This window comes from Python bivittatus, unplaced genomic scaffold (genome assembly GCF_059951505.1).
Source record: "Python bivittatus isolate LINGU-HERP-01145 unplaced genomic scaffold, Pbiv_v1 ctg000580_np1212, whole genome shotgun sequence".
Lineage (NCBI taxonomy): Eukaryota > Metazoa > Chordata > Lepidosauria > Squamata > Pythonidae > Python > Python bivittatus.
The window spans coordinates 16,310,340-16,330,358 of record NW_028277087.1 but is presented as its reverse complement, the minus strand read 5'-3'; positions in this window follow the sequence as shown (position 1 = coordinate 16,330,358).

Here is a 20,019-nt window from a genome sequence, read left to right as displayed (position 1 = left end):
TGGGCCGGTGTGGTGGGAGCTGGTCGGACTCCTTCTCCCCGAACGCTGCCGCCAGGTCTCGATACTGCCTCGGGATTCCGCCGCCCGTCGGGGGTTCCCCGGGTCCGGCCCCTCGCTTTGCGGTCGTCTCGCCAGTCGCCGCTGCCTCCCCTCGCCTCGGGATCGTGGCGGGTCTCCGGGGTCCCGGCGCTGCTGCTGCTGCTGTTGCCGTCCGGGTCTCGGGCCCCATCTGCTCTCGCCCCGTCTCCCGGTGTCCCGGACCCTCCGCTTGCCCGCCGGTGGTTGCGGCTGCCTCCGTCTCCACGGCTCGGTCCCCTCTGCTCTCGCCCCTCGCCGGTCTGTCGACCCCGAACCGCACTGCCTCCGCCGTCCAGTCGACTCGTGGGTTCCGCCGCCGCAGCCACGCCAAGCCGAGTACCACCGCGTAGTCGGCCACCGGGACCACCACGAACCTCAGTTCTTCCCGGTGACTCCCGATCGTCATCTGGACCGGCTCGGTGTAATACTGAGCTGGCCCCCCCCCGCCAGCGTGCCATCTAACTGGCTGAATGAGATGGGCTCCCGGAGGCGCCTCAGCTGTAGCCTGAGCCCCGAGACCACCGCTGGGTGCATCAAGCAGTGGGTGCAGCCCGAGTCCAGTAGCGCCCGTAGCTGCGCCTCCCCTCCGGATCTCACCCCCCGGACGTGTATCCTCACCCGGAACGGTGGGCAGTCCTCGTCTCCTATTGGGTCCGCGCGCCTCGACTCCCCTGCTCGCACTGGGACGCCGTTCAGTGCGAGCGCGCCTCGTTTCCCGCCGGCTCCGAGTCCTCTCCGGAGGATGCTGTCTCCGGGGTCGACCACCCCCCGCATCCTTTCTCGGTCACCGCCGCCACTGCCCCCTTCCGCGGTCGGTCACCGGTCCTTTTCCCGTTCGCACGCGGGGTTTTGACTTCGGGCCGTGGTGGGGCGCCTTCCCGCTCTGTCGGGCACTGCGCTGCTCGGTGGCCTCTGCCTCCGCATCGGAAGCACAGATTCGGGGCTCTGGTCGCCTCTCGCCTCCCGGTGGACTGCCGTCGACCGCTCCGTCTCTCCTCGGGAGTCCTCTCCCTCGGCCGGTCCCTCGTCTGGTCCCGTCGTCTTGTGCTCTGTTGGATCTGCCGCCACGCCGATTCCGCCGTTCCGGCCAGCCAGATCCAATCCTTCACTGTGGACGGGTCGTCCCGCCCCAGTGCCCGTTCCAGGATCTCTGGGTTGAGTCCCCTCTTAAAATACTTCACCTTCAGGGACTCCGGCCAGTCCGCGAGCTTCTCGGCCAACCTCCGGAACTCCAGGGCATATTCCGATACCGATCTGCCCCGCTGTCTGAACTGTAGGATGTCGTCCTCTGCCCGCTTGGCGCTCAATGTGTCCTCGAATCTGTCCCGGAGCGCCTGCATGAAGTCCGGGAAACTCCGTAGTTCCGCCGCATTGGCATCGTACAGCCCGATCACCCAGCTGGCTGCTTGGCCATCTAGCAGCTCGGCCACATAGGATACCCTGTCCTCGTCTCTAGCGAATAGGTGACCACCCCTCTGCATGAACCCCCTGACGTGCGTCAGAAAGTGCGGCAGCTGTTCGGGGTCCCCTGAGAACTTCCCAGTGATACCTCGAAGTCTCAGGGCGTCTGCCGCCCGTTGGTCCTCCGACCGGGGCGCCGTGGGTGGTGCCGGCGGGGGTGTCGGACCGCCCCGCCTGTCGCTCGCCTCCTCGTTCACCGCCGGTGGCCCCACTCTCTGTAGTAGGGTCTGGAGTATCACCTCCACGGCGTCTAGGCGTCGCTCGACTCTCTCCTCTAGTCGGGCGAATTTCTCGCTCCACTCACGGTTCCGGAACCCCGAACCCCGGGTCATCGTAGCGCCTGAATCGTCTGGTCCTTGGTTCACGCCCATCGACCACCGCTCGGATGGAGTGCGCCTGGCCCTGGCCGCTGCCCCGTCGCTCCCGGGCGGCTCCGACCGCCCTTCCGCAAGCCTGGATCCCTCGCGCTCCAGCTGACCCACGGATTCCTCGTCGCTGGTCATGCCTGTATTGAGAAAGAAAACGCTCCTCGGTGGTACCGGGTAGCGCTGACGGTGAGTCCTGGCTTTATGTGAGATTTGCCCCGTTCGACAGAGAAACTCTCGTGACACGTGTGGTTCACAAAGAAGGTTTACTCATGCGTAACGTAGTAGTCACAAGCAAAGCCAGGACTGGCTTGGTACAATTGCATCACTTGTTATATTCCCCCCTTCCCGCGCTTTTTCCCGCCTCGTGATCGCGTTGCAGCTGTGGACTATTGGGCCCCCCAATGTCCCCCTTGATTGTTCATGATGGCAGGGTCGGTCAGAGTCCATTGTCCTTGATTGCCAGTCCCCCTCCGGCCGGGTTGGTCCCTCCCTGCTACGTGCAGACCCGCGGGTTCTGTGCTGCGTTGCGATCTTGTTTCGCTGCCCTGCGGCCCCGTTCCTTGCATGCTCGCGCCGTTATCAGTTCATAGTTAAAAGCTTCCGCTGTGGTTTTCCTGTTTAGCTGGCCGCAGGTGGCTCGTTAATTAGCGGCGCTTTCGGTTCCTCTTTTCCCCGCTAGCTACCGCCGGTGGATTCCGCGTGGTCTGGTTGCGAGCTTCCCTGCAGCCCCGTGCTTCCCTGAAGCCTCGTGCTGACCGAACCTGACACAATGCACATAACAAAGAAGCAAGGTGGGGCTTCAACTGTGCAGTCACAGCCGCCATCTTGACCCCCTGTCTACAGGTTCCAATTCCTTTTAGTTCTGACACTGTTGGGGAGCAACAGGTTGCTATTCTTGTTTGGAAGGCAATTTTTGAAGGAAACGTACAATTGCCTGGGATACCCAACATGAAGTTATGTATGGGCACACTTCGAGGTCCTGTTGATTAAACAACGTAATTGTGGAGAGTAAGGAAGATGACCCTGATGAAAATATGCAGGAACCATTACCTAGGCAAAAGAGGCTGAAACATATTTTAAGTCCAGAACAACGAGATAACATTCAGAAGCAGCTCAGGCAGACACCTCCCTGATTCACTGGAGTATAAGAAGGGGGAGGAGGTATAGACCCTTCATCATCATATTTATTTCGGTCATTGACCAATAAAAATAGATACAATAAAACAGACAACAATATTACCCCTTTCATCAATACCTACTAGCAACCATTTGTGGGCGAAGCTTACACATTATGTAGCAAAATTTGCAACTTTTAAAGAAATAGATCTGTCTTGTTTATTTAACAAATAATGCAAGTAAAAATTATCGGAATGCCCAGGGAATTTAAATAAAAGAGGGGTAATCAGCTGAAAGCGAATGTCCCTATAATACTGACAATACAAAAGACCATGGACTGTGCTTTCAATGGCACCTGTACCACAGGGGCAGTATCGAATATCATAAGGGATTTTCCTGTATTTTCCTTCTAAAACAGCTGTAGGGAGAGCGTTAAATCGAGCTAAGGATAAAGCTCTCCTGAATTTTGGGACTGTAATATGATACAAGTATGAGACTGGTTTGCTCACTAGAATTTGGTTATTTCCAATTATATTGTGGGTAAAAACAGCAGTTTCTGCTTGGTCTTCTGTATCTAAGATCCTTTGCCTTAGTAGTGACCTGGCTCAGTCAAACTCTAAAGTCAAAATGGCATCGTTGGAAAACCCATAGAGACTCAGTTTCTTTTGGATAGCTGTTTTCCAGGTCGTCTCAAAGTTATCTGCCAGTATTAGATGGGTCAGTCCACTGGGGTTCTGGTGTAATTTTAGCCAGTGGGTAAAGATATTAATCCATAGATTGGTTTCAAGTGTACTGACTCCTGCTTCCTGTCGGAGTACTGCATTTGGAACACAGCTGGGTACCTGGAAGATGTTTCTTAGAAATTTTGTTTAAACTCTTTCCAAGGTAATCATGTTGTTGTATGGTCCTAATTGGGCCCCATATAACAGTTGTGCTTGAGCTTTGGCTGCAAACAACTTAATTGCAGCAGGAATAAACTGCGCTCCTCTGGAAAAGTAATAGGTTTGGATGGCTAAGGCAGACCTCTGGCTGTTACGAGTTACATAGTCCAGATGGGCATTTCTATTTCCTGAGGCTTGGAAAACAATCCCTAGATATTTGAAGACTTTAACCTGTTCAATGGACTGTCCGCCTAAATTCCAACTTCTTTGTTTGGGACGTTTAGAAAAAGTAAGGGTCTTAGTCTTGGTATAATTTATTATTAATTCCTCCTCGATACAATAATCTATAAGTAAGTTCAAAGCTCTCTTAAGGCCAATAGAGGTTAATGATAGAATTACTGCATCATCAGCATACAATAATAAGTTAATATGTCTTTGAGCTAATTTAGGGGGGTGGAATGTAGAATTACTTAAATAAGAGACTAATGAGTTTATATAATAATTAAATAAAACTGGGGCCAGTACACATCCCTGTCTAACTCCCCTCTTTACAGGTATTTCTTTTGTGCCATGGCCTTGAGTGCTGCACCTAACCTTCAATCTGGTGTTCTCATGGATTTTAATAAGCAGCAGTAATAGGCGTTTATCTATTGTGGAATTTTTTAATTTAAGCCACAGTTTAGTTCTAGAAACAGTATCAAAAGCTGACCTAAAATCAATAAAAGCTGCGTAAAGAGATTGTCGCGATTTATGAGTGTACTTCTCAACTAAATGTTGCAGGACAAGGCATGGTCTAATGTTGATCATCCTGTTCTAAACCCAGCCTGTTCATCCTTTATAATATTTTCAGATTCAAGCCAATCTAGTAATTTCTCCTGTAGGTGTTTGGCATACATTTTACTAATCTGGCTTAACAAACTGATTGGGCGATAGTTGGCCGGATCATCCCTTTTACCCTTCTTATATATTGGTATTATAACGGCCAGACCCCAGTCTTCTGGTATCACAGCCAGACGATCTATTGCTGTGAAAAGTGAAGCTAACACAGAGATCCACCAATCCAGGTTATTTTTTATTACTTCAATTGTAATGAAATCTGCTTCTGGGGCTTTCCCTGGTTTAAATTGTTTGATTCTATTTCTGATCTCCAACTGTGAGACCGGGGGCCAACAGGGGAGAGAGGACACATCCAACTCTAAATCTGCCGAGGAATTTTCTGCTTGACTATATAGGGTAACAAAATATTGTTCCCATATATTGGCTGGTATATGCGGCAAGGAACTATAAGTATTATCAGAAAAAGATGGAGCTACCATTCTCCAAAAGATGGCTGGATTTTTTGCACTGGCAGCCTCTATCAAGCATTGCCAGGATGTCCATATGGCTTCCCTTTTTTTTTGACAGATTAGCTGTTTGTACTGTTTTTTCAGTTTCACTAGCTCAGAGACTATACAGGAGCCAGGTATCTTTTTATATAGCTTGAAATGATAATTTAAAGAATCCCAGGCTTCACGGCATTCATGGTCAAACCAAGCATGCCATGACCTTCGGTCATGTCTCATTGCAGCTGGTTGTGGGGCAGTTAGCAGAGACAAGAGTGATCTAGCTAGACTGTTAAAGTTGGCCAGTAAGGTATTATCTATCTTGCCATCCACTATTGCTGAGTAAAGTGAATTTGCTGGTTCCCCTCTGATAAAGTTAGTGATTTTTACTGCTGGTTGAGAAGTCCATTTAGCACAAATGGGGCAAAGATAATCAGCCACTGCTGTAATGTGGCAAGTAGGTAAAAACAACCTATCAAAGATTTTTAAACACAATGTGACAGGAAAATGGTCACTTTCTGGTCGGCTAACAATTGCAAACTTAGATATATAGGGAATCAAGCTCTGTGAGATCCCTGCATAATCTAGCAGGGATGGCTTAGTACCTGCCCAGCGGGTATACTCAGCTGGGTAATCATCAGTAGTAGACCCATTTAAAATGACCAAATTCAGTTTTGTAAAGGTTTGTACAAGACAGAGCCCTCTATAGTCACTATGGGCATCCTTAGACTGGCGACATAGTGTGAGAAAAATGAATCTTTGGGTGAAAAAGACAAGTTTCTAGAGGCCTCAGATGAATGGGATTGCCTCAATAAGATTGAAACATAAAGGCATGTGGAAGCATCCTTGAAGCTGATGTGAACCAGGCCGGTTGTAAACTCCTTATCACAAACATTCCCATAGCAACCTAGGCATCTGCCCTGAGGGAGGATGCCTTCTTCCTGGCATTTGGCACCTTGAACTAATTTGTGTCTTCTTCTCTGTGACACTATTGTTTTACTAGCAGTTAACAGATAACAGAGGGGCAGAGAGTAACTTGAGAACTATTGCCTATTTAGGTATGCCTGCATCATCATATGAATATGTATGCGTATACGTTCTTTTTCCCTTCCCCTTCTTGTAGAACTGTATAAATATCAGAACATCCATTTTGCCTGTAGGGGAGTGCCTCCCACTAACTTCTGGTGGGGTCCCCCTCCAGTACGTACTGCTCAATAAACACTGCAGTGAAGCCTTGATTATTCTGCATTTGTGTCCTGCGTTTTGATCTCACAATAGGATGGGGGGAGTTATTACAGCAGGTAAAGGCTGGCAGTGAAATTTAGCAAAAAGTGATTTGTCATTTGCTCCAGTCCTGGCATTAAAATCACCAGCCAATATCAAATGAGCTGTGGGGAAAACAGTCCTTAGATCTTCAACATATATGTCTATTTTGTCCCAAACATATTTAATCTCTGATCGTATATGCAGGGGTGGAATATAAACATTAACCAAAAGAAGTTGGCTCCTAGTAAATTGAAGCAAAACAGCCATTGCATACCGATCTAATGGTTGTAAGTTAGTTACTTGGGCCTGCAATGAAGTAGATGTTAGAATACCTAATCCCCCACAAAGCCTCCCATGCCCTGCACCAGGCACAGCTTCCAGTGCAGATGTCTTAAACCCATCTACTAGTAAATGATGGTTTTGCAGACAATTTTTAAAACAGTGTCCAAGTATCTTCCCTCCCTATGGAAAAATAGAAAGGTTTTCAGCCTCACCTATGAGCATCAGATGATCCCTTAACCACATTGCTCCATCCCTTCTGACCTTTGCTTCTTCCAAGCATGTGAGGGACCTAGCTATTTAAAGTCTATCAATCCGGTGCTTGGCAGATGCATTGAACCACAACTCCTAGAAAGGCAAGGCGGAGTGGCATTGGGTAGAAGTTCAGGAGCTCGGGTTCAACACCTGCACAAGTTACTTGCATCCAGTGATTGTCTTGTAATACCTCCTGCTGGCTGTGCAGGCTTTTACGGTAGTGTCTTTCCACCATGCTGTGCTTCTTTTTCACAGAGCACCTCTTCTCTTGCATGCAACAGGAGTGCCTGTTTGGCAACCTCACTCTTTAGCCTAGATCTGAGCCCAAAATGCTAGGTGTGTATGAAGCCTGCAGGAGGGTGGCAACCAGCTTGGGTCTCTTTATGCAATCCTTTAAATATTTATCATTTCACACCTGCGCATATTTACTCGCAGGAGAATTGTAGCCCCACATTGGGAGAGTTTTTCGCAAGGGAAACATGAGTTATACGTTTTATAATGAATGAATGAATTCTTTTGGAACGCGCAGTCCCAGAACTGGGCTGTCACAAGTGCCTTTCTGAAGAGATGGACTATCTCAACCAATGAAGGCTTCCAGAAACACACCAGGCCTGTTTACTGCGGAAGAGGAACAGGCGAATACAGCTAATGAAATCAGATTGTTTTATGCTCCCATTAAATACCAGGTCAGCTTAAATCAACATCGAACCTATTTGAATAAAATAATGATGGTGATAATAGTTTATCATATTTGAGGGCTCAGAATAGACCGAGATGAAAAGGGGTGGCTAATAGAATTCTGTTTGTACTGTACAGTTCTGGGGACAGAACGGAGAATCTGTCCTAGAACATTTGTTCTCAGGGTTTGTGTTCCTTGTAAAATATCAGTTTTAGAAAACCCATTCAGTGGGAAAGAAGGGAGGGGAAAGGGAAGGAGCCAAGAACTGAGAGACTTGAGTGTCTTCCACAACAATACCACGTGCATAGTTCTTCTCTGCATTTTCAAAGTATTTTAGATACTTTATTTCAACAGTTCCTCCCAAGCCCCTGTAAATCAGACCAGCCTTATTATCTCAATACTGCACGCTTGCTATCTTCTGCCTGGAATCCTCCAAATGTGTTCAGACCACAGCATAATTGCTTGGATGCTTCATCTTTAACTTAGAAGAAACACGGTGTTTAATAAGAGCAGCTGAACCCAGAGTTTCCTGAAGTTTGTGAATCTGCATTATATAAATTGTGGCGGAGAAGACAAATGTAGCTATGCTGGCCTATGTCAGCAATAAATATTTGATTTGATTAATGTAGCAAATAACAATAATAACAATAATGCCACCTCTGCAAAGAAGCTGAAGAAACAGTGGACCACCTAGTTAGCTGCTGCAAGAAGATTGCACAGACTGACTGCAAACAATAGCATGACAAAGTAGCAACAATGGTGCACTGGAATATCTGCAAGAAATACTATTTGCCTGCAAGCAAGAACTGGTGGGACCGCAAAACAGATAAAGTAATAGAAAAGTAAGACGCTAAAGTGCTCTGGGGCTTTAGAATTCAAACAGACAAGCACCTGCCACACAACCCGCCAGACTTAACAATTGTTGATAAGAAAGACAAAAAAGTCTGGATAGTGGACACTGCAATACCTGGAGATAGCAGAATAGAAGAGAAAGAACTGAGAAAACCACAAAATATAAAGACCTGCAAATAGAAATAGAACAACTGTGGCAAAAGAAAGCAAAGATAGTACCAATAGTAATAGGTGCTTTGGGTGCAATCCCAAAACATCTGGAGTACCACTTGAAGACCATCAGCATTGACTAAATCACCATCAGTCAGTTGCAAAAGGCAGCTTTACTTGGAACAGCTTACATCCTGTGACAATACCTTTAACACCATCAAACAACAACATCTGCCTATCCCAGGTCCTTGGGAAAGACTCGATAGGTGGATAAAAATGCCAAATCCAGTCTAAACATCTGGCTGACTGTGCGACCAACAATAATAATATAAAACTTGTATGTAGACTGACTCCCAACAACTCTGGGTGGCTCACAACAATTGAACAAAGAAATTACAATAAAATCAGTAAAAGTTAAAAGATGGAAAGTGCAACAGACCAGATGGAATGAATTTGAAGCACAAGATTTAAACACAACAAATAGACAATTTTCCTCCTGTCTTTTAGATGTGCCCAGTGTCAAAACCCAGTTAACCTCTTTTCCTAATCCCATCAGACCCAAATTGACCCTCCCTGCCCCAGACAAAGCCCATCAAAACCAAAGAATAGAAGTCTCCTCACCAGCCCATAGTACAGCCCAAGGGCAGCCCTACCAAGGGAATTGCAACCTAGAGAAACCCCAACCTTCCATCCTCCATCAGCGAGGACCTCAACATTCTATCTCCTTTAACTGTGGGCTTCCTCTGCATTGCTGCCTTCCTGAAGGGCCCATTTTGCCTAACAACAGAACTGACTGCAGGTATATTGACAAGGACCTGCCTAGCTTCCCCAGATTGGCCAGCTGCTCAGATCCTTTGGATCCTCATAGTCCTCAACTTCTACAACCATCTTTGCTTTCCCATTGTTCAGGATCCCTCTTCTTTGTAAAGCTGGCACCCAAGTATCCTTGCAATAAACACAGTTCTCCTCCTCAGCATTGTACTCTGTACCTCTTAATTTCCATGACAAAAGCAAGAACAGAAACTGGAACCACAAAATGCTTAAAATAGCCTTGGAATCGTTTCTTGGGAAATTAATCTGTGCTTTTCTGTTCCTCTTTGTTTTGTCTTGGGTTGCTTTCCATGCCTTGAAGATGAGTTTTTGTTATGAAAAGTGTGTGGGACGTGAAAGTGGGATAGGTTTTACAGGAATTAACCAACATCTGTTGTCTTACCATATTTTGGATCTTTTTAAAAGGACAAGCTATGATCTTTAAAAAAAACATACATTGGTGTGGTTTATGGCTGCTTTGCACTTTTTTTGGACTCAGGGTTACCATTCTCACCTGACTGATAGTCTGAGATGCAATCAAAAAAGGACCATTTAACCTCAGCACAAACATGTCCCAACAACCTCTTTTTTATGCAACATTCCCATGATGTGGCCTTCATCCAATCCTCAGCTCAGCCCTGGGGCAGCCTCAAGTTGTCACAGCCATTCTGCTGTTAGCGTTTCCCTTCTTATCCCAACATGTTTTTGTCATGTGTACACCCACTTCTCTTTTAGCAACTGAATTCCATTCCAACGATGGGGTCGTTAAGCAAAATGATCACTAAGTGAACACATGACAGAGAGAGAGAGGGAGACACTAGGAAGATCACTGGTTGCTGCCATCTCATTCAGATAAAGTTCTCTCGTATAGCTAAGACAGCATTACTCTTACTCCAGTGTGCATTGTTGTCAGGCGCATGAAATTTGAATGTAAATGTGTGCATTGGTTGGAAAATGAATGTTTTATTACTGTCATATTTGCGAATAGTTGCTAACCAGGGTAGTCACTAAACAAGGAGTGGGTGTACAATCTGACCCACTTCAGCAACTACAGGTAGTCCTCATTTAGTCACTTCCTTGTTTAGCGACCATTTGCAGTTACGACGGTGATGAAAAAGTAACTTTGTGAACAATCCTTGCATTTATGACCTTTGCAGGTCTGTAAAGCAAAGGAAAACTGAAGTAAGATTGTAAAATTGTGATGTTTCACTTAGCAACTGCTTTGCTTAATGACCCAGTTGCTGGTTCCAATTGTGGTCATTAAATGAGGACTACCTATACTCTGTCAGGTGATCCCTAAGGGTTGGGATTGGCCAGCTCCTATTGGTCTCTACAGGATGGTGCAAGGATGCCCCTCTGCTCTGGTTACTGAGCTCTGTCTTCCATGGCCATCCTGCTGTTGATGGGGGAAGAGTGCAGATCTTTCCACCCAGACTTCCCCTCTCTACCCGCCAGGTCTCTGAGTCAAATCAGCTTCAAAAGAGGACTCAGTCTGTCTAATAGCTGACAAGAAGGCTATGTGGTACAGCAGGAGAAAAACTTTGGCCTTACAGTACAAGTCTGTCATCCCATCTACTGTTAGGGAGGCTATTTTTAAGTCAAGGTTTAACTATGGTTTAGAAGAATGATAAACTCATTTTAAAAATAGCCTGCCTAACAGCTGAGAAATACAGGAAAAGGGTTGTGCAGTGCAGGAGAGAGGCTTCATAGCAGAACATCATCGCCCTATCAGCTGTCCATTGGGCTGTAGTTAAGCATTTAAGGTTTTACTGCTCTGAACCTTTGCTTAAAAATAGCCTGACAGGAACACCGTGGGCCATATGATACAGCAGGAATCTCCTCCCACTGCCACACACACACACACACACACACATGCACACAGTACACCTATCAACCTTTTATCCCAGATATAAGGGCTAAAACCTGGCATCTCTAGGTTAGACCTGGACTATAATTCCTATTATTTCCTAATCAGCATAATTAACAAAGCTGATTGAGAGGCGTGGGAGTTGGGGGTCTGCAAGGGGGAGTAAAACAAGTCAAGATGGCAACCAAAAGCATGCAGTCAAAGCCCAACCCTTTTTTACATGTGCCATAATCATATGATGGCCGCCATCTTGATTTGTTTTACTCCCTCCCTGTGGAAACTGTAGTCCACATATTTGGAGTGTGCAAGATTGCAGAAAATTGCTGGTAATGAAAAACTAGAACTGACAAATTAGCAATGTGCCTCATACTACTTATTCAGCGTGTTTTCAGAGGCAGCACATGAACTTGCAGTGTTCTTAACTACAGGATGGTTTGTCCTACAGCTAATAGCACTATGCATCCAAAGTGTCTAGTGTAGATATTAGTAGCATTCTGCTCTTACCCTAAAAGAATATAGTACAGTGTATAAAGTTATAAAAACAAATAACTATAATTTTTTTGTATTTATTTATTTATTGTTCATGCATCCTGCCAAATCAATGTAGATCCAGGGCACTTTGCAAAACAGTTATCAGAAAGCATCTATAAGCAGTTAAAAAGTTAGGGACTTCTTGGTGAGGAAAATGGCAAATTAGATGTCTCCAAATGAGCGGAGACGACAACGCAGCGATGACCAATGGACCAGCAGTAAGCTCAGTTCAACAGAGCCTCTCCAGACAAGGAGAGGATAAAAAAATTGCCTACTTGTGCTCCAGATGGCTGCTTCTCACGAGGAGACCACAGGACAGTGGTTCTCCCACAGGTCTGAGCACCAGGAGATGAGGGAAGCCATCAAGCTCTTAACTGCGGTGGAACCTTTAAGGACACCAAATTCATCTAGCCTCACTTTCGAATTACTTTTGGATTTATTTTAAAGTTAAAAGAAGTCTTCTAAACAAGAAGTCTGAAAATCTACTTGGTGAGTAAAACTTCATCCCAAAATAGAAAAAAAATTAACGTATAGTTTAACGAATTTAAAAACATAAAACAGAGCAGTGACTGAGAAACAGTGCCTCTTGGCCTCTGTTCCCCTTACTTCCCCAAAGTGCTCTTCCCAGGAAGAACCCACTGGACAGACTGAATCAGGTAGAAGACAGATAATATGCATCAAGCAGGGGTGTCCACAGCATGTGGTCAAAAAGTCAAGACAGTAGCTATCCAAGCAATCCAAGCTCTACCTACATTTTATATATGCTGCTCCAGGTGAGCTTTGATTGCACCATTGTTGCTACCATCTTGACTTTTTGACCATATGCTGTGGACACCCCAGACACCAAGGCGTATAGGGCCTCAACACTTTGAACTGGACCTGGAAACCTACTGATGACCAATCTAGGCCCAATGCACAGGTGCCAGGTGCTTTTATTTATTTATTAAATGTATAAGTCCAGGCGGCATAAGATAAAAAATCAGGACTAAAAAAAATACAAGTAGGCATTGTATTGTAACACTCACCAGTAACTGGGCCACTGCATTGGCACCAATTATAGTTGGCAGGTAGCCTTCCAAAACAGCCCCACGTACAGAACTCAGTAAACTGGGAAGCTATGAGGGCCTGAGTATATACAGAATTCGGCAGTGCAATTTAAAACCCTTTCATCAATGCTAAAAATGAATAGAGATGCTGATTCCCCTGATACGAATACATTCCACTGACATGAACACAGTAGAGACACTGATATAAGGCTGTAACTGCAGGCACGTTTTTAAAGATTTAAATAATGACTTTAATCCTGCCAATGAAAGCATGGTCTGACTTCCAGGTCTGGCCACCTCTGTTCCCTAACTTGAATTGAATAAACAGGATGGAACTGTAGCATCTGCTGAGCCAGCCCCATCCTGTTGCTTTAGATCCAAGGTACCTAATCAAGTCTTTTCAGATGGCAAACAAGTCCTTTGATTCACTGAAGGATAGCCAAGGACAGCAAAGTACACATAAAACAATAGCAAACACACCACAAGAAGGGACACAGTCAATATATAACCTAAATTGGACTTATTAAGGGCAGCTAACAGCTTCTGCTGACTAGCAAATTCCCTTAAAGACAACATACCCTTATGTCACCAAACCAAACATGGTTTCGGAATCCAGGTCAATTTCAAGAACAGATGTGTTTCATTGCGTTCTTGTCCATGTGTTATTGAAGGATGCCTGGAGTCATCAAATGACATAGGCAGAGATTTGTTACAGATCTGCAGTTGTAACATCCTATCCCAATGACTTCTCCAACCCGATGCCTTCCAGATACGCTGGAGGAGAAACTGGCTGCAGATGATGAGAGTTGTCCATCAAATTGTTTCTTTTTCAGTGTGTAGAATAGAGGAGGGATCACTTGGGGTCCAATTTCCCCTCTCTATTCTGCTGCTGTTATGTACACAAAAGGGTTAAAGTTGTAATAACCAGAGGCTGTTCCTTTGGGAACAGACCTGAGAATTACCCACAGTAACTATTTTGTTTCCAGTGGCTCTGGAAAGTTCTGTGCTTTAGATAGAGATAATGTAAATTCTTGCCTGCTTGTGTCTTACTCTTTTCCTGCTTTTCCCAGCTTTGTGTCCCATTTTGCCAATGAATGGTTTTTAATGTTTGCTGATCTTTAATAAATAAAGATCCAGTTATATTTTTGCTAGCTGTAATGAGCGTCATGCAAGCTTGCTCCAGTTTTGATAGAGCAGTGTTTCTCAACTTTGGCAACTTTATGATGTGTGGACTTCAACTCCCAGAATTCCCCAGCCACCATGGGGAAGTTGAAGACTGGACGTTGAAGTCCACACATCATAAAGTTGCCAAGGTTGAGAAACACTGGGATAGAGGGACTGACTGGTGATGTCCTGAGTGCACACTAAATTGGTAGTAATTTTCCAATGTTGGGGACACCTTGGCAAAGGCTGCCATAAGAACCTCCCCACCAAACACTTTGAGGAATTTCTTAGGCAGAAAGGTCCTTGCAGTTCAGAATACCAACGGTTTCTTTTAGCAGATCTTCCCAATCAATCAAAGAAGCTGGAATGCAGAGCAAAGTGGGGAGGGAAACGTTGCAAGGACTGCTTCATCTGTTTTTCATCTAAAGGCTGTTGACAATGTCCTGCTTCCTTACTGGCTCAGCTTGTCCTATAGAACCCGATAACATGTTTAGTTTCTTGCTCATTTAGTGTAGTTGTTCCTCATTTGGAAGGTTCTGTTGAAATGCTTTGCAGAGAAGCTTCAAAGTTTCACCTCCTCATTGACTGCAGAAAAGAATGTGGGTCCACTGCTTGAATGCATACTGGGTTCCTGCCAAAGCAGCAAACAGAAGGGGGTGGGGGACTTAAATGAGGTGTCAATTCCAGCAGAGTTTTATCCATACATGGGAAAATGATCCAAACATTTTGAAGTATATGGATGGTAGGCTTGGGTTAAACTGGGATGAGAAGCCATGAGGTTGTTGGGACTGCAAATCCCATTTTCTCAGAGATGATCTGCTCAAGCAACATGACAATTGGTAGGTGGACCTGATTTGAAGCAAAGAGTGGGCAGTGTCAGAGTCAAAATCCCGGGGCCAGCGGTTCACTGATCATTCTCTCTCTGGTTCTAACTTTCTCTTTCCCTCGCTCCCTTTTCCTCTGCTTCAAACATTCCTCTTTCCATGCCACTTCCCACATAACACTGTGCCAGGAAAATCACAGCCAGCCACAGTGATATATAAAAGATCTGCCTCCCCAAGCTTGCTGCCCTAAAGTGTTGGATTACAGCTCCCATCATTCCCAAATAGCATAGCTAGTGGCAAAAGGGTATAGAAACAAGTGTCTTAACTAATAAAGAGTTACCCCGTTATTCTAGGGTGAAGAATTCTGTACAGCAGGGAGGAGATGCAGAATTTGGCAACGAGATATCCTTGTAATTTCTAACAATGCCCCAACTGCAGCATTGCTTCAAGCCTTAGACCTCCAAAGAATGACATTTACTCTTCCATGACCATTGGGTAGCTTTCAATATGTAGGCTACGGACACTTACCAAACGTTCTCTGTGAGTTGGAGAAAGGGGTGCTCTTTAGTGCCATGATTCAATCAATGTCAGTTCATCTTAATGTTTTTTTTGTGAAACTGTGAAGTGTAGCTCCTTAAACCCGAGAATTTTTGTTTAACATCCCTCTCAAATTTTGGTGCAACCTCATGAAATAGTTTCATAGGGGTTTTTTTGTTTGTTTGTTTTTGCAACCATTTTCCAGCGTAATGTATCTCTAATATTATTTTCCTGAATACAGGCAGTCTGGTTCAGAGTTTTCACTAATGTACAGTGGAACCTCGAGTTACGAATTTAATCCGTTCCGTGACTCTGGTTGCAACTTGAATTGGTCGCAACACGAGGCAAATTTTCCCATAAGGTTCAATGTAATTACTGTTAATCCGTTCCGGCGTCCACGGACCACGCGGCAGGGCGGAAAAATGGCCGCGGACCACGCGGCAGGGCGGAAAAATGGCCGCGGACCACGTGGCACGGGCGGAAAATGGCTGCGGACCACGTGGAACGGGCGGAAAATGGCTGCGGACCACGTGGCACGGGTGGAAAAATGGCCACAGACCACGTGGAATGGGGGGGAAATGGCCGCAGATCCAGTTCGTAAGTCGAGGCGAGTTCGCAAGTCGAGGTAAATTTTTGGGGCCGGAGCTGGTCGTATCTCGAAAAATTCGTAAGTAGGGGCGTTCATAACTAGAGGTACCACTGTACTTTTAAAAAAATTAGAAACTGCCTTGAAACTCCCCTCTGGAATAGCATCCCCCAGACACCCACATGGCTCAACCCTTCAGTTGTTCCAGAAGTCTTTGAAAACCTGGCTTTGCTCTTAGCCCAGGATTTAAGGGTGACTTTCGAACCTCTGTTACTTTTCTTTTGATGTCTTGGGTTGTCTGTTCTGCACATGTATGTCTTATTTTCTTGCACTTTACTGCTTCCTATTTTTAAGATGTAAGCTGTCCAGAGTCATTGGGAGTTGAGTGGCCTCTAAATTCAATGAAATATTAACAAAATAAAATACACTCCCTGCCTTTATAGACAGTGCAGAAATTGTAGCTGGTGGGAAACTCAAGACTTTGTGGGACATCTAGCTAATGATATATAAGAGGGCTTTACAGATTCAACAGGAAAAATATGCTTTAAAGTGGATGGGAGTGGAAAGGACAATGGTGAAAGTAACCATGACAACAAAACTGGCAACCTTCCGGAAAACCATCAGTGAGTATGACGCTCTCCTTGTTTCCTTCCTTGGAATTTCCAGCAATTGCGCATTCAGGGAGAACCCATTTGTTATACCAGATCAGAGAGATGCAGATTCCCGCTTTTTCAGTTAAGTACTTCCACTCTGAAATCAATGTTTCCATTGAATGTAGACTGATAATCCAGTAAGCATATGCCTCTATTGCAATGCTATATATAATTGCTAGAAGAAAGCTTCTTAATGGAAAAACATTTCTAGTCCTTGCTCCTTGTGAAAAACAGCTTGAAAATAATGCAGTTTCAGCCTTGCATAACTCTTGAGGTTTGCTGGACGAGCGTAATGGCAGTTGCAGCATGTAACTTCAATCCCCAGAATTCTTTCTTCTCCCTTCCCTTGTCTGGAAATAGAACTGATTAAGCAAATCAGCAAAAGTATGCAAAGAAGCTGAAATTCTCTAGTAGTTGAAGTCTCATCTCTAATCCAAATTCTTAATTTTTTATATTGTTTACTGGGTAGACACACACACGTAGTATATATACTTACTGGCTGCTAATAGTAAAGATGTTAACCATGCTACAGATGTTAATGTTAAAGAAATGCAATCAATCTAGTCTTGATAACATTAAACAGCAAGAGAGACTTTGGCAATATCTGGAGAAATCTAAAGAGACCATTGGGAAGAGTGGAATATATAAGCTTACACCAGAGGCCCCATCCAAGTCATAAAGACTTCAGAAAACACTGCCGAGGTCAAACCTTCTGTTCTTCTATCTTTTCCTGGACAAGGTCTCTTCTAAATGTACTAAAGAAGTGAACAAAGGCATTCAGTTCTAGCAGAATAATACAGATCCTTAAAAGTTTATGGGCAAGCTTGGCGCGACAATGTTTTCAAAGCTTAACCCGAGTCCTTTTCAATGCCAGGGCTTAGGTCTGGACCACGCAAAGCAATAAATATGTTCAACAGTGGAAGAGGGCCCAAACATTGCAAAATAAACATGGATTTTGAAAGCAAAAAACAAGCACTGTGCACACAGAGATTTGGAGATATTTCACATAGGGAGTATCCTGCAAGCAAATCACAGGATCTCTCATGATTTGAATTTGGGAGCATGAACAAAATTATGCGTGGCTACAGCCATTGACTTGTGGAAATTTTGCTGCTGCAATCACTGTAGAATTTATCTTTGGGTAGTACACAATACTTTTTCTCCATGTAGTCCTGTCTCTCATGCAAAGGAGGTCTAAAAGACAGAACATTTCCAAGCAAAATATGCAAGAATCACATAGAAATTACCTTGCAGGAGACAAATGCTAGGATAAAGATTTTTAGATCTTTATCGGGGAGTGGGGTGGCAAATGGTCATATCATGATTTACGAGCCTTGTGTCACACGTTCTCTCACACGTTGCCTCCTGACTTTCGATTTAGTAGCATAACACAGGGCTACATTCAAACTTGCCAAACTGGGACTTGCAAGCCAGGCTGATAAGCAAACTGAATTTTCAACAATCCATAGCTTTCTAGATTCAGATATGAAGCTAAATTGCTAAATCATAAGTGAAAACAGAACCCAGCATTTCTAGAAGACTAACTCATGCCATTATCTGAGCTATGCTGCACAACAGAATAACTATACTTTCTCATTACCGCTCTAACATTCGTAACACCATGTTCCGATCATTTCAGTGGGCGGTGAATGCTTGCTGACTAAGCCGATTAATCAGTGATTGTCTCTGCTGCCTGTCCACAAGTCCTCCTCCACTGCATGTGAACAAGAGTAGATATGGAGCTGATAAGTCCCCACCCCACCCCATATGAATAAAAAGAAAGAAAGAACTTGCTAGTAGTTTATCTTTTTCTATCGCTGAATACCATAAATGCAACACAGGCCTATAGAAATCATTGCAGGAGGTCTGGACTTTGAGGGGCTTATGGAGAAAATACGAGCACCTCAGTGAACGACTTCGTTGGATCTGAATGTCAGAAATATAAATATTTTTCCTGCTGCATGGAAAAATGTTCAGGGAGATTACACAAAGATTGGACTATCTATTGGACTGAACTGGAATCGTCAGAGTATCCAGTAAATTGCGTGTAATATGAACAATGTGATTGAAATAGTTGACTGGAAGACCTTAACTGTGCAAGGGGAGGAGAGAAGACACCCATTCCCATTCATGGGAAATGTGAGTGGAGGACAGGGGAAAATCCACAGTGCCTGCAGAAAGTCCCCATATCTCAACAGCTCAAGGTAGGGCTGGAAAAGACTCCTCCCAGAAACCCTGTTTGAGAAAGCTGTCCTAAAGTGCACTAACAAACCATGGCTTGGCATTAATCTGAAGTGAGCCAGAAATACTATTTTTATATTGTGGCATTCTTGGTGGTCTCTGAGCTTGGTTGTTTGCTTGCAGACGTTTCATTACCCCTAAACAGGGAGCAAACCCCACACTCACTAGCATTAATGATGTTACTTAGGTAATGAAACATCTGCAAGCAAATAGCCAAGCTCAGAGAGCACCAGGGTTCATCCCTGAGCTACATATATTCTCTTTTGTTCTCATATTTTTTTCTAAATGCAACATCAAAATGGCAATAATAGTAATAACAACAACAACAACGATAACGATAACAGTCATTCTAAAAGTCCATCCTCCCCAAGCTTCATGGAACAGCCTTACACAGTGACTTTTAGTAGAATAATTGCTGGGAGGGAGAGGTTTAAGAAGCTCCTTTATCTACCTCTATTGCATCTTTATTCCAGGCTACAATTTCAATGGCTTTGTTTGGTTAAAGCAAGCAAACCAAAAACAAAAAAATAAAAACTTAAAAGGAAACCCCAGAGACAAAATATACCAACTCAGAATGTGCGGTTTGGCCTGTAGACAGGATTGGGTTTTTAAAAAAACTCTGATCCAGGAACCCTTTTAAGAGATCTATGCTCTTTCATCTTAATCCTGTTTGGAATACTAAAAGGGAAAACAGCTACTCCTAAAAGTAAGACACTGACAAGACAAATTCTCAGCTTGGCTCCATTGTTGGCAGATAGAATGCCTGCTAAGGGAGCCCCCCTAATGTGTCCGTTTCACTGCAAAGAGGGCCTGATTCTTTCCTAGTCACTGTGGTCCAGGGGTATCCATGGGGAGGTGCCACAAAGCCAAGTTGATGGCCATAACTGTGCAATCCTGTCCCTTTATTATGTGCATTGCATGCAATGCCATCTTGACTTTTTTGACACCCCCCACAGATGCCCTGCTGGAGCCATTGAACAATGGGAATTATGGAAGTTGTAGTCCCAGATAGTGGGAAGGCGTGAGATTCAGGAAGACTCATTAAGCCCAATA